This window comes from Puntigrus tetrazona, chromosome 19 (genome assembly GCF_018831695.1).
Source record: "Puntigrus tetrazona isolate hp1 chromosome 19, ASM1883169v1, whole genome shotgun sequence".
Taxonomy (NCBI): domain Eukaryota; kingdom Metazoa; phylum Chordata; class Actinopteri; order Cypriniformes; family Cyprinidae; genus Puntigrus; species Puntigrus tetrazona.
This window is the reverse complement of record NC_056717.1, coordinates 12,206,137-12,216,964: the sequence shown is the minus strand read 5'-3', so window position 1 is coordinate 12,216,964 and position 10,828 is coordinate 12,206,137.

The following is a 10,828-nucleotide window of genomic DNA, read 5'->3' as shown; positions in this document are numbered from 1 at the left end:
ACTACAAAGACTAACCGCCTCCTCTTGCTTTCTCCCTGCCTGCTCGCTCCTTCACCATTCATACTGCTTTTTTGTTTTTGTCTCGGTGTCAAAACGGGATCACCGCGGGGGAAAGAGCTGGGACGCGGAAAGGTTATTGGATGCATCGGCCCATCTAATGGAAACTTTGTGGATCTGGAAATCCAGATTAGCGAGGCAACAGATTGCCTCTTCTAAAATAATGCATATATATATATATATATATATATATATATATATATATATATATATATATATATATATATATATATATATATATATATATATATATATATATATATATATATATATATGTGTATGTGTGTGTGTGTGTGTATGTAATGAATAACAGGTATATTGTTGTATTGAAAATTAATTTTAAATCGTGTTGTTTGAAATAAGGCTTTCGTACAGGAGTGATATGCTAAACTCCCATTCCTGTGATGCAAAATGTTTAACAGAAAAGTAAAGTAAAAAACAATAAAAATGCTACAGTGGGCTGAAAACCTACAAATTTCTAATACTTTTACAGCACATTAGATAAACTTTTACAGTAAAATTGCTTTGCAAGTAAAAAGTAAGATTAACCTATATGATGTAATCAACCAGTTTAAAACAAGCAAAAAAAAACTCTGAAAAGTATTTATGCAATGTCTAGTTAAAGTGGTTAGCTGTTTTATTGGATAGTTTTTACGTTCCTTTTCCATGTTGTCACATAGTTTTAATTATTTGTTTAGTTATTATAATTGTATGATCATTCATATATATATATATATATATATATATATATATATATATATATATATTGTATGTATATATATATATATTATATATATGTATATATATATATATATATATATATATATATATATATATATATATATATATATATATATATACATACACACAGTGTCACAAATACAATATTTGGCCAGACAGGCTACTTATGAATTATAATTCATAGTGTGACCCATTTGAACGACTTTATTAGGTTATCAGTATATTCCTATATTTTTGTGGAAGGCTGGCCTTTTGTGGGAAAAAAAAAACGATTGCAGGAAATTTAGTTTGTTTTGCCGTTGTCATTGTCATAACTGGGCTCATGTTCAGTGTCACAGGTTCACGTTGCCTTTGCTGATCAATACTGCTCTGTAGTGTGTATATAGAGATGAAGGATTATATAAATATACTTTTTTTTGTTTTGTTACTGTGTAAATAAAATGCTGCCAATCATTTTTTCCCCAGACACAAAACACAATTAGCTCTCAGCTGTCTCTGTTGCGATGGAGGATATACTGTAAAATGAAAAGTGTTGATAATCAGACAAAGAATATGAGTGAATCTTCCTAAATGAGTTGTATTGTTGTATATGGTGGGGGGGGTGAGGTGAATGAATCTTCTCGTCTTCAGTATTCAGAGAAACTGAGCGCTCGTTGGTTTGAGTGAGAGTTCTTCGGCATGGGAGCAGATGATGAGTTTGAAGTAGGTTTGTCTGCCAATACAGTTTCCCCATGTGTGCCCCCTCTTGTCAACTTAAAATTCAACTTTTTTGCATCACAAAGCACACATTACACACAATGGGCTCTAAACCAATAACTGCAAAGGCTTCCCTGTACATTTATGCATCATGATTGTCCATTTTAAATTAGCTCTGAGAGCCATTTCCCAGATTGAATACATTACCATGCACACGCATGCTTATTAGGCAGTGAAAAACAAAACAATTACATTGGTTTGTGTGTGGTATGCTCACTGTCCTTTAAGCCATGCCACAGCAGTCATTTTGAAAAGGAGAAACAGTCACACATTCTCGGTGAAGTCTGTGCGAGACGAGATGTCGTAAAACAAGACTCCGAATGTATATCTAAAACCAGAAAGAGACGATATTAGCTAAATATATAACATCACATCATTCTTGGGGATGAGGACGCAGATAAAAACGAGCAAATGAAAAGCTCTGGGAGATTTATGCAGCGTGGTGGTGTGTGCTGTTTTGTCTTTTTGTGTAAGGATGAAAAGGAATCTTGTGGTTGAGATAATTAACACTTACCAAGGCATTTTAACTGTCTCCCAGTAAATGCTTTAATGGTTTATGAAAACAAACACATGCTTCAAATAAAAAAAAAAAAAAAAAAAAATCATAATTTAGTCAGCAAAAAACACCTAAATATGTAAATGCGGTGATATTTCCGTGTTTTGTTTCTTGTTTGTTTTTTTCCCCACTTCTTTAAAAGAATTGTTTTTTCGGGGACTGAAACGCACGCGACTGCACAAAAGCATCAAGTGAAAAAAAAAAAAAAAAGAATCTATAAAACGTAATTTCTTGCACAAGTTCAGTCGTCTTATGTGTCTTTTTTGCATGTGCTTTGCTTATCGTTACAATGGCTGCCGGGTGAGCAGAGTGTACGCCGTATAGTCTAGATGAAAGGCTCCAATCATACACTATCAGTGCTTTTTAAATGACAATCTCTGCGGTTATTTGAGAAGCCTGAGTGGCAGATGGGGATCAGTCTGTCTATGTAAGAGAGACTCTCTCCAGTGGAGAACAGGTGACATTCTACCAGATTACCTTTCCACCCCATACACTTCTATCCAGACACCAGTCGGCCCGACAGCAGCCTCTCAGATCGGCTTTCTCAAATCAGTTTCAGCCACACATGGAGGCAGCGTTTGTGAAAGTGATCTCGACAGTCCTCATGTTACTCTTAGTCAATTCAGTGTGCCCTCAGTGCAGAGAATAACCGCTGACCACACCCCAAACGCAGTGTCCGTGTGCTTTGTTAATGATAAAACTACCTTATGTTTGGTTTACATATGGATGAAGGAGATTACATATCAAAAATCATTACTCTCTGAACAATGACGGTAATATCTTTGTAGAAAGACCCTTTGGTGTTTTTTAAGAAATTCGAACGATAAAGATATATAATGCGCTGCCTCGGTTTAATGAACCGAACATTTTTTTTATATTTACATATAGCACAAAAGAAACATCAGTGAACATCAGAACAAATTATATTGCAACCACTGAAAAATGTATACACTGTATTTTTTAAGTGAAAGTCCACTCAATCTACTCTACTGTCTGGTTTGTGGTTGTGGATTCTGCCTTATGACTGGTCAGATCGCCTGTCAATTAAACTCTTTGCAGAAAGGTCAACTAAAGTTTAAGGATACACTGATGTTGTTTTGGACCCTGTTGACTTTATTGTGTGAATAAACAGTTGAAATATAAAAAAAAAAAAAAAATGTTGTGTTACTCATACAGCTAAATTGGAACAACTATATCACGCAGAAGTGATGATTCTAGTCAACCAATCAGGTTCTGCAGTGCGTTTAGCTCCACCCTTTTGGTACCCTTTGCTGTGCTTGGTACGAAAAAGTGGTACGATACTGTTTACTGTTTTGTACCATGCATAATGAAAATGGACATAATTGTGTACCGCAACGTACTGTACAGTACCGAACCGTATCACTCAGTGGAAACAGACTATAAGTATCGGATCGGTACTCAGTATCAGCCAATACTGGATCTCAGGTATCGGAAGCAAAAAATGTGAATTAGAGCATCACTATTTTAAAATCAGAAAACTCCAAGGCACATATCTCATATGTCATTACAATGCCAAACAATATTGAAATATATATTCTTTACTCACAGGCTGATGTGTGTATGCAATACCGTACTGTCTTTTTTTTATTGTCTCTTTTGTATGCACTGCGGTGGTGAAGTAATATTTTTTCTCCTGAATGTCCATGTAAAAAAATGACTGAAATGAGACATTTGTGACTGAAACGAGCTAACATTATGCAAAAATAATAATTGTAATCCGATTGGTGTACCACGCTTTTAATTATATTAAGAATATACTGCACATGTCAACTTAGTGTAAGTCAAAAGTGTTCATTTAAAAATATATAAATAAAATAAAATAATAATATTTTTAAATATTATATATTATAGTTTAAAGTAACGATTTATTTCATTTTAAATGTTATTTATTAACGTGTACCTGCTAAAAAAACTATTAATTTCTTCCGTGTCACCTCATTCTAACTTAACTCGTTCCACCCATACAACTAGAGCCCTACTAACTGAAATGGGTTGTGAATTGCTTTTTTTATTTCATGTACCATTCTCCTAGGTCCACCTATAATGTTATCAAGATTTTTGCATCAAAAAACATCCTAATTTTTCTGTCCTGTTTTTACCCCCCTCATCAGAAAGCTCTGTTTGATTAGGCGTGGTCCATTGTAGACTTGGAAGTAAACACCCGCTGCTATGATTGGCAAAGAGTTGTGTATGTTTGACAGTTTACATGAAGCTGTGGTAAAATTAAGCAAACAAAGGACCAAGTTCAGTAACCGTCAGTAACTGTTTTCATTATCGATGTCTTCTTGATCTGTTTTGTTATCACTACATGCATGGCTCAGTGGGCGGGGCTAAACAGTGATGTAGAAGCAGGTGTTGATCTTCTTCTGCAGAAGCGGTGCTTATCCACACTATTACATAGAGGAGAACGTTCAAAAAGTTGTTTTTGTGGAAGACTGCCTTCAATGTAAGCCGTAGCAAACTTAACAGGATGTTTTTATAATACAATGATGTTGGTTTCTCAGTTTATGACCCCTTTGACTGATGTGAAAACAGGTATCTAGATTCCTCCTGATGTTTCCTTTTAAGCCTCAGGAAGTCTCCATTCTCTGTATAAATACACAGTTGTAAGGCTGTTCTATTATTGTTTTAATGCGCGTTATAAATGAGCTGTTGCTTATAAAGAGGCCATTTTAAGACGAATCAGTGACGCTATCTGTGCTGTGAAAGCCCAGTTCTCATATAAAACATCTGCTCTGTACATCTCCATTCAATCTCAGCATCAGGCACAGAGACAATGCTCAGTTGTTTTTCCATGTTGGATTGATTTTTCATCTTTTTTTCCCCTTTTTTTTCTCCCCCTCTTCACTAAAGTCCGGTCCAGGCAGCTAGTAAAGCCTTCCCCGGCACAGGCCCCTTAAGACAAGACTCTTTCTGTTGAGCATTTCCATGGAAACCAAGTAACTAACTTGAGGAGGAACATAAAAACTTGCTTTTTTGGAGAACGGAGGAACACCTGCCACCTCTGCAAACGGAGGGTCGAACACACAGCGCTTTTACACATCATACAGAACACACTTTCACTGGCTCTCAATGAGACCCTCACATCTGTTATCACTTACATGAATAGCCATTTATCAGTGATTTGTGAGGGGACTGCGTGCAAGCGGAATAAACACGGTAAGGATATCCCATAGATCTCAAAGCTTTCACTGTGACAGCGGAGAATCAATGCTAACGCTGTGTTTTGTAGCCGATCTGAATTTATGTCCTTAGCAGAAGCTCTCTCAGCACAGGAAATTGCTTATATTGTGATGATTACATCAGCATCAGGGCTAAACACAGTATCAATGTTGTATTAGTACTGTTTAAATATGAAAAACACGGTTAACCCAGTTCATACCGTGCTGACTCACGCGTATCTGGCGTTTTTCAGGGGTACTGTAATGACACAGACTGAGAATTTTCTGCCTCTCGTTCCCCAAGCACTTCTACCACAGGCCCGTGACGAGAGGCCTTTAAGGGTCAGCACATCGCTGGCTGTGAGTAAAGAGCTCTGGAAAGTATCAAGAGCTTTCTTGATTTGTTCATTAACAGCATTAATCATTAACTGAGGTGCCATTGTCCCGGGCCAGCTGTCTACTGTTTATTCGGCTCCAAGCTTTGGGTTAGCAGAGCTCACACAGAGCTGCCCCTTTAACTTTATAAACTGACAGCTGCTCCTCACATTCATGTGAAAATGAAGCACTGTTCCAAAATCAGGGCATGTTTGGAGAAATTCAGTGTACTGTACATCACTGCATGTATTTCACTGTGTGAAATACTGTAAGAGTTCAGCTGGGGGTCAGATAAGGTGACTCTCAAACTACTGCGAACAGAGAAGTGAATATTAGTCAATAATAGCACTGCATTTTACCTGTATAATAAGTAGATTTGGCTTTAAAAAATATTATCTTTTTATTATTCGTGAGTTTTATATGAACAATCTTGACAGCAATTCTTAAAATCCCATTTAATGCCCCACTTAGCATAAGTAGCAGTATGTTTTTATATATTTAAATATTAACAATAGTAATAATTTTAAGAAAACATTGCAAAGCATGTCTTTGGTTGCTTGTGATAAAATACGTAGTAAACAAATAAATAATACCTGGTGATTTAAAAGCATATAGCTGAATGAATCTTATGTCTGAACAAAGGATTCTTTGTGTGAGTATTTTAATGATTCGTTTAAACGGACTCATGAACTCACTTGTTATATAATTGCAACTGCACAGCATATTTTAAGACTTGTTGTTAATTTTTTTTATTAATATTTTTGTAATGTGGCCACACAGTTAGAAGGTTCTTTTTTAAATGACGTGAAAAGCTGAGAGATCATTACTTATCATGTACAAGTGAGAAGTTGTGAAGCAAAAAACTGCTAAAACTAGTGTGCACCAAAACCTAATCGGAATTTGCTTCTATTTGAGTTCATATTTCAATTCAGCGCACCTGTTTATTATTAAGGTAAATATTTCTATCTATTGCATTTTACAGTAGGCATTTGTATGCCACTTGTTACATTAGTTGTTACATTTAGAGTGCTACGGCAAATATTTACTTAGAAGCAACCAACAGAGTGAAGGAAGTGTGTTGGTGTCATTTTCTTTGTGTAAGATGAGTGCAAGATATCAGATGTTGTCGCTTAGCAACAGCTTTTGCTTTTGCTTACTTTGTCAACAATGACATTCCAGTGGAAACTGTGGTTCGCATCATATTCTTACTAACTTAGTGTTATCGCTTTGTCACTACCCATATTGTGCAACATGTCAAGTAACCACACTGTATAAATACTGTAGTCATAAATTCGTATAGCCCTTCATGGTTCCGTCCTTTATGTATGCCATAAAAAGACTTGAAGGATCGTTTTATCTTAAAGACTTGGATTGGGTCTTTGAAGGTGCCGCTAACAGTACTTTGATTTTAAATCATTATACAGTGACTACTTTCATTATGCATTATGCAGTATCAGTTTTTCTCCAATCATTGTGCTTTCAGACACACGAGACTTGGATGACTTACTTGAATAAGGTTTAAGAGTTTTTTTTTTTTTTTTTTAAATAATAAAACCACATGTTTAGAGAGTTATGATATTTACATGAATCACAGTTGTGTTAACCTCAGAATGTAACATTGAACCTTTTGGTGAAGCAATGTGTGCGTGTGCAGTTGAATAAATCCCATCTGGCTCGTCTTTTTGAATAATTCGGTGACAGAGTCAACCACCTGAGCCAAAATACCTCTGGCTCTTTCTATCTGGCAGCTAACGCATTTGTGTGTGTATAGCATGCTGCGTATTTGGAAAACCATTTCTTTAGATTACATCACTTAAGTGCAAACTTGCCCTGGCTTCCCTCTGAGCGTGTTCATCATCTCTTGATCCACTCAGTCTGTGAGAGCGGAGAACAACACGTGAGTTGTGTAAATGCCTGTGGGAGGTCAGGTGGGTATTTGCATTGCGTTCACCACAGCTGAGTGAAATTATTTGACCTGACAAAATGATTTATAGCAGCTGGAGTTCTCAAATCTCAGTTACCTCAGGAATACATTACCTGTTTCACCTTCGGTCTCTACAATATGACATCATATTGTGGCATGGTTATTTGGAGAGACTATGATCGCACGTCCCGTTTTTTCAAATGAACAATGATCCTGTTTTGGGAGGAATTCAGTGATGACACAATAGACTGTGCATTAGTGATTTTGCCACGTTGCTTGGTTTTGTAAAACAACTACAACAGCAATAGGCTGTAAAGGACACTGTCAAGCGAATTTATAATTATACAACAGGTATGGTCCTCAGATTTGATTGGTTGAGCGCTGTTCCAAGAGTGCTGATATTAACAATGTTTCGCAAAAAGGAAACTTTGTATGTAACAAGAATGTAGTTTATTTAAAAACTGTTGGTATTTAGTTAACTGTTTTATTTTTTATATTGTTTACTTTTTTGATTCTAGAAAAGGTATAATTCATTAATACTGAAACAAAAGGCTTTAAATAGCAAAAGCACTGGTTGCTAAAGTTAAAGGGATAGTACACAATGGCTTGTTTTATGACTATTCACAGAGCGATAAAATAAGTGACTTGGGTTATTAGTTTCTTTAGGATCAACTCTTTGAAATGAAACTTTCATCAAGCAGATTCATTTAGAAACACTGATTCATTCAGGAACCCCTGCTGCGGCTACAGATAAAAATACAGCAAATCATTTGTTTAAAAATGTAAAACAAAGCAAACAAAGCCTTTGTTTAAAAACTTAATTTTGTGAGCTTTTTTATAAAATTAATGTCATATATATTGCTTAATTAACCGTTTGGCCACCAGAGTATGTAGTTTCAAACTAGGTAATACATGGCATATAAAACCACAGTGTTATTTTTTAAAATCTGTGAGCTATGTGATCAAGCTGTAGCAAAGTAACGTGTCACGGGGAAAGCCGACCAGTCTTTATGCTATCAAGCTGACCAGATTTCTAGTTCTCTCTGTCCCTGAAGGGAGAGCGGAGCAGACCAAACAACAATGACATCATTTGAGATCATAATGTGGCACTTTAAAAAGCTCCAAAAAGCTCAGCTGTGCAGAAAAACAGCCCAGAAATGTTAGAGCTAAATACTTTATTAAACTGTAAAAAAACAAAAAGGTTACTAAGATATGCAAGCAACAGTTTGGTGCAAAAACTAAAAGCTAGAAAAAATGAGTCCTGCATCCTGACCGGTATTCAGGAATTCTAATAGATAGCAAGGCAAAACTGCTAGGGTCGGACAACATGGTAATGCTCAGCAGGCTTTTGAGAAGGCCTTCTTGGAAAGAGGGTGGCGCTGCATAGCAGAGAGCAGGATTTGACATCCTTGATTTCCTGTCACTAGCAGTCACATGCCGAGTGTGTGGGCGAGATAGCTGAGTGAAAGTGGAATGCGTTAAAGAGGCGAGGCAGAAGTGCAGACGTCGCAGTCTCTCTCACTCTCACACACATAGGCACTACTGTTCTGACTGTCTGAGCCGTTAGCAAGCGAAGAATGTAAAGACGTTTTCAGGCAGAGCTGTGCAACGAGTCATCAGGGCGGGCAGGCTGAGGCCAAGTACTTAGAGAATGTGCTTGATGTGAGGAAAATAAATCACTTATGCACATATTCATAGTGGAGTAATACATCCATACTGTGTATAATATACTATTCCCATGATATGCAAATAGATGAAATGGAGTCTCTGGGTGGGATGGCAGGAGGCGGAGTCAAGCTAACAATAATTAGATAGATAGATAGATAGATAGATAGATAGATAGATAGATAGATAGATAGATAGATAGATAGATAGATAGATGTGTATATGTGTGTGCACCTCTTATTTATCACGTTATTTCGACCAGATGTCCCAACAAGGATAGGAATACCAGTAAATTTTGACCTTGTGGGGACATTTCCCATATTCCCATGAGGAAAAAAGCTTATGAAACAGGATAAATTCTTTTGAAAATCTAAAAATGCCAGTAGTTTCCTGTAAAGGGTAGGTTTAGGTGTAGGATTGGTGTAAGACAATAACACATGCAGTCTGTCTGTACAGTATAAAAACCATTACCCATAAAACATGGAAACACAATGAGTGTGTATGTGTGTGTGTATGTTATTAGTGAAATGAAACTTAATGCCCAGTGCAATTCAGTCTAGAGAATGTAATTTTCCCTTCCTCTCTCTCTCTCTCTGTATATGTTGTTTTTCAGTTGTATTTATAAATGTCAGTCTGAAATGCTTTTAAAATGCGACACTGTCACTTTGATGCAAGTCAGTTCACTCTGCGTCCATATTAGTATCACCTCCAAGCAGCTATTTTTCTATATAGCAAATACTGTAAGGAGGAAAAAAATCAGGTAACGTCTAACGACTGATTCTTGTAAATGAAAGACGTGACTTCTGTTACTACAGATGATTACTACCCACTTGTACTTAGCCTTCTCCTTACTCTCTGAAAGCTATTAATTTGTACCAGCAAAAAAAAAAACAACTGCACATACTTTGTCCCAAACCCTTGTTGATATCCAATACCTGTGTCGACCTGACGTTATATTGATGTTCTGTGCCTACTGGGTTGTGATGTAAATAAATAACGTTTCATACAATATTGTTCATGTTGCATCTTATTTTCATGTCATACCATTTAAATATATTTACTCGTTCATCAACATTATATTTTATGTTCACATGCAAATACAGTTAATTAACGTGCTGCTAATAGGATGCATGGACTCTACTCGAGTACCAAACTGAATGCTCTTCTTGACCCAATGCACACAAAATGACCAGGTTTATGATTGCTCACTGTATCGGCTCAAATGCAAAAGCAATTGCATTTATTATGGGCTCAAGTCTTTTTAAGTTTGTCTTCCTCCATTTTAACACAAGCATGTGTTAAAAACATAAAGAAATGTTTATTTTACGTAACTGGCCAATACAGCATACCAAGCCATGACGTCCTTGCGTCAAAAGCTATAACAAAGCATTTATTTTATTGCATTATTCATGTTTGTATTATAAATAAAAAAACACTAGATTCTCTAATCTTTTTGTATTGTTTTAATTTATTTTCTTATTTAACAAAAGCAAAAAAGGCTTTGTTCTTTTTCTATTCTATGTGCTTTCTTTTTATTTTTTTTATAATAAAAAAACATGCTGCTTTAAGTTA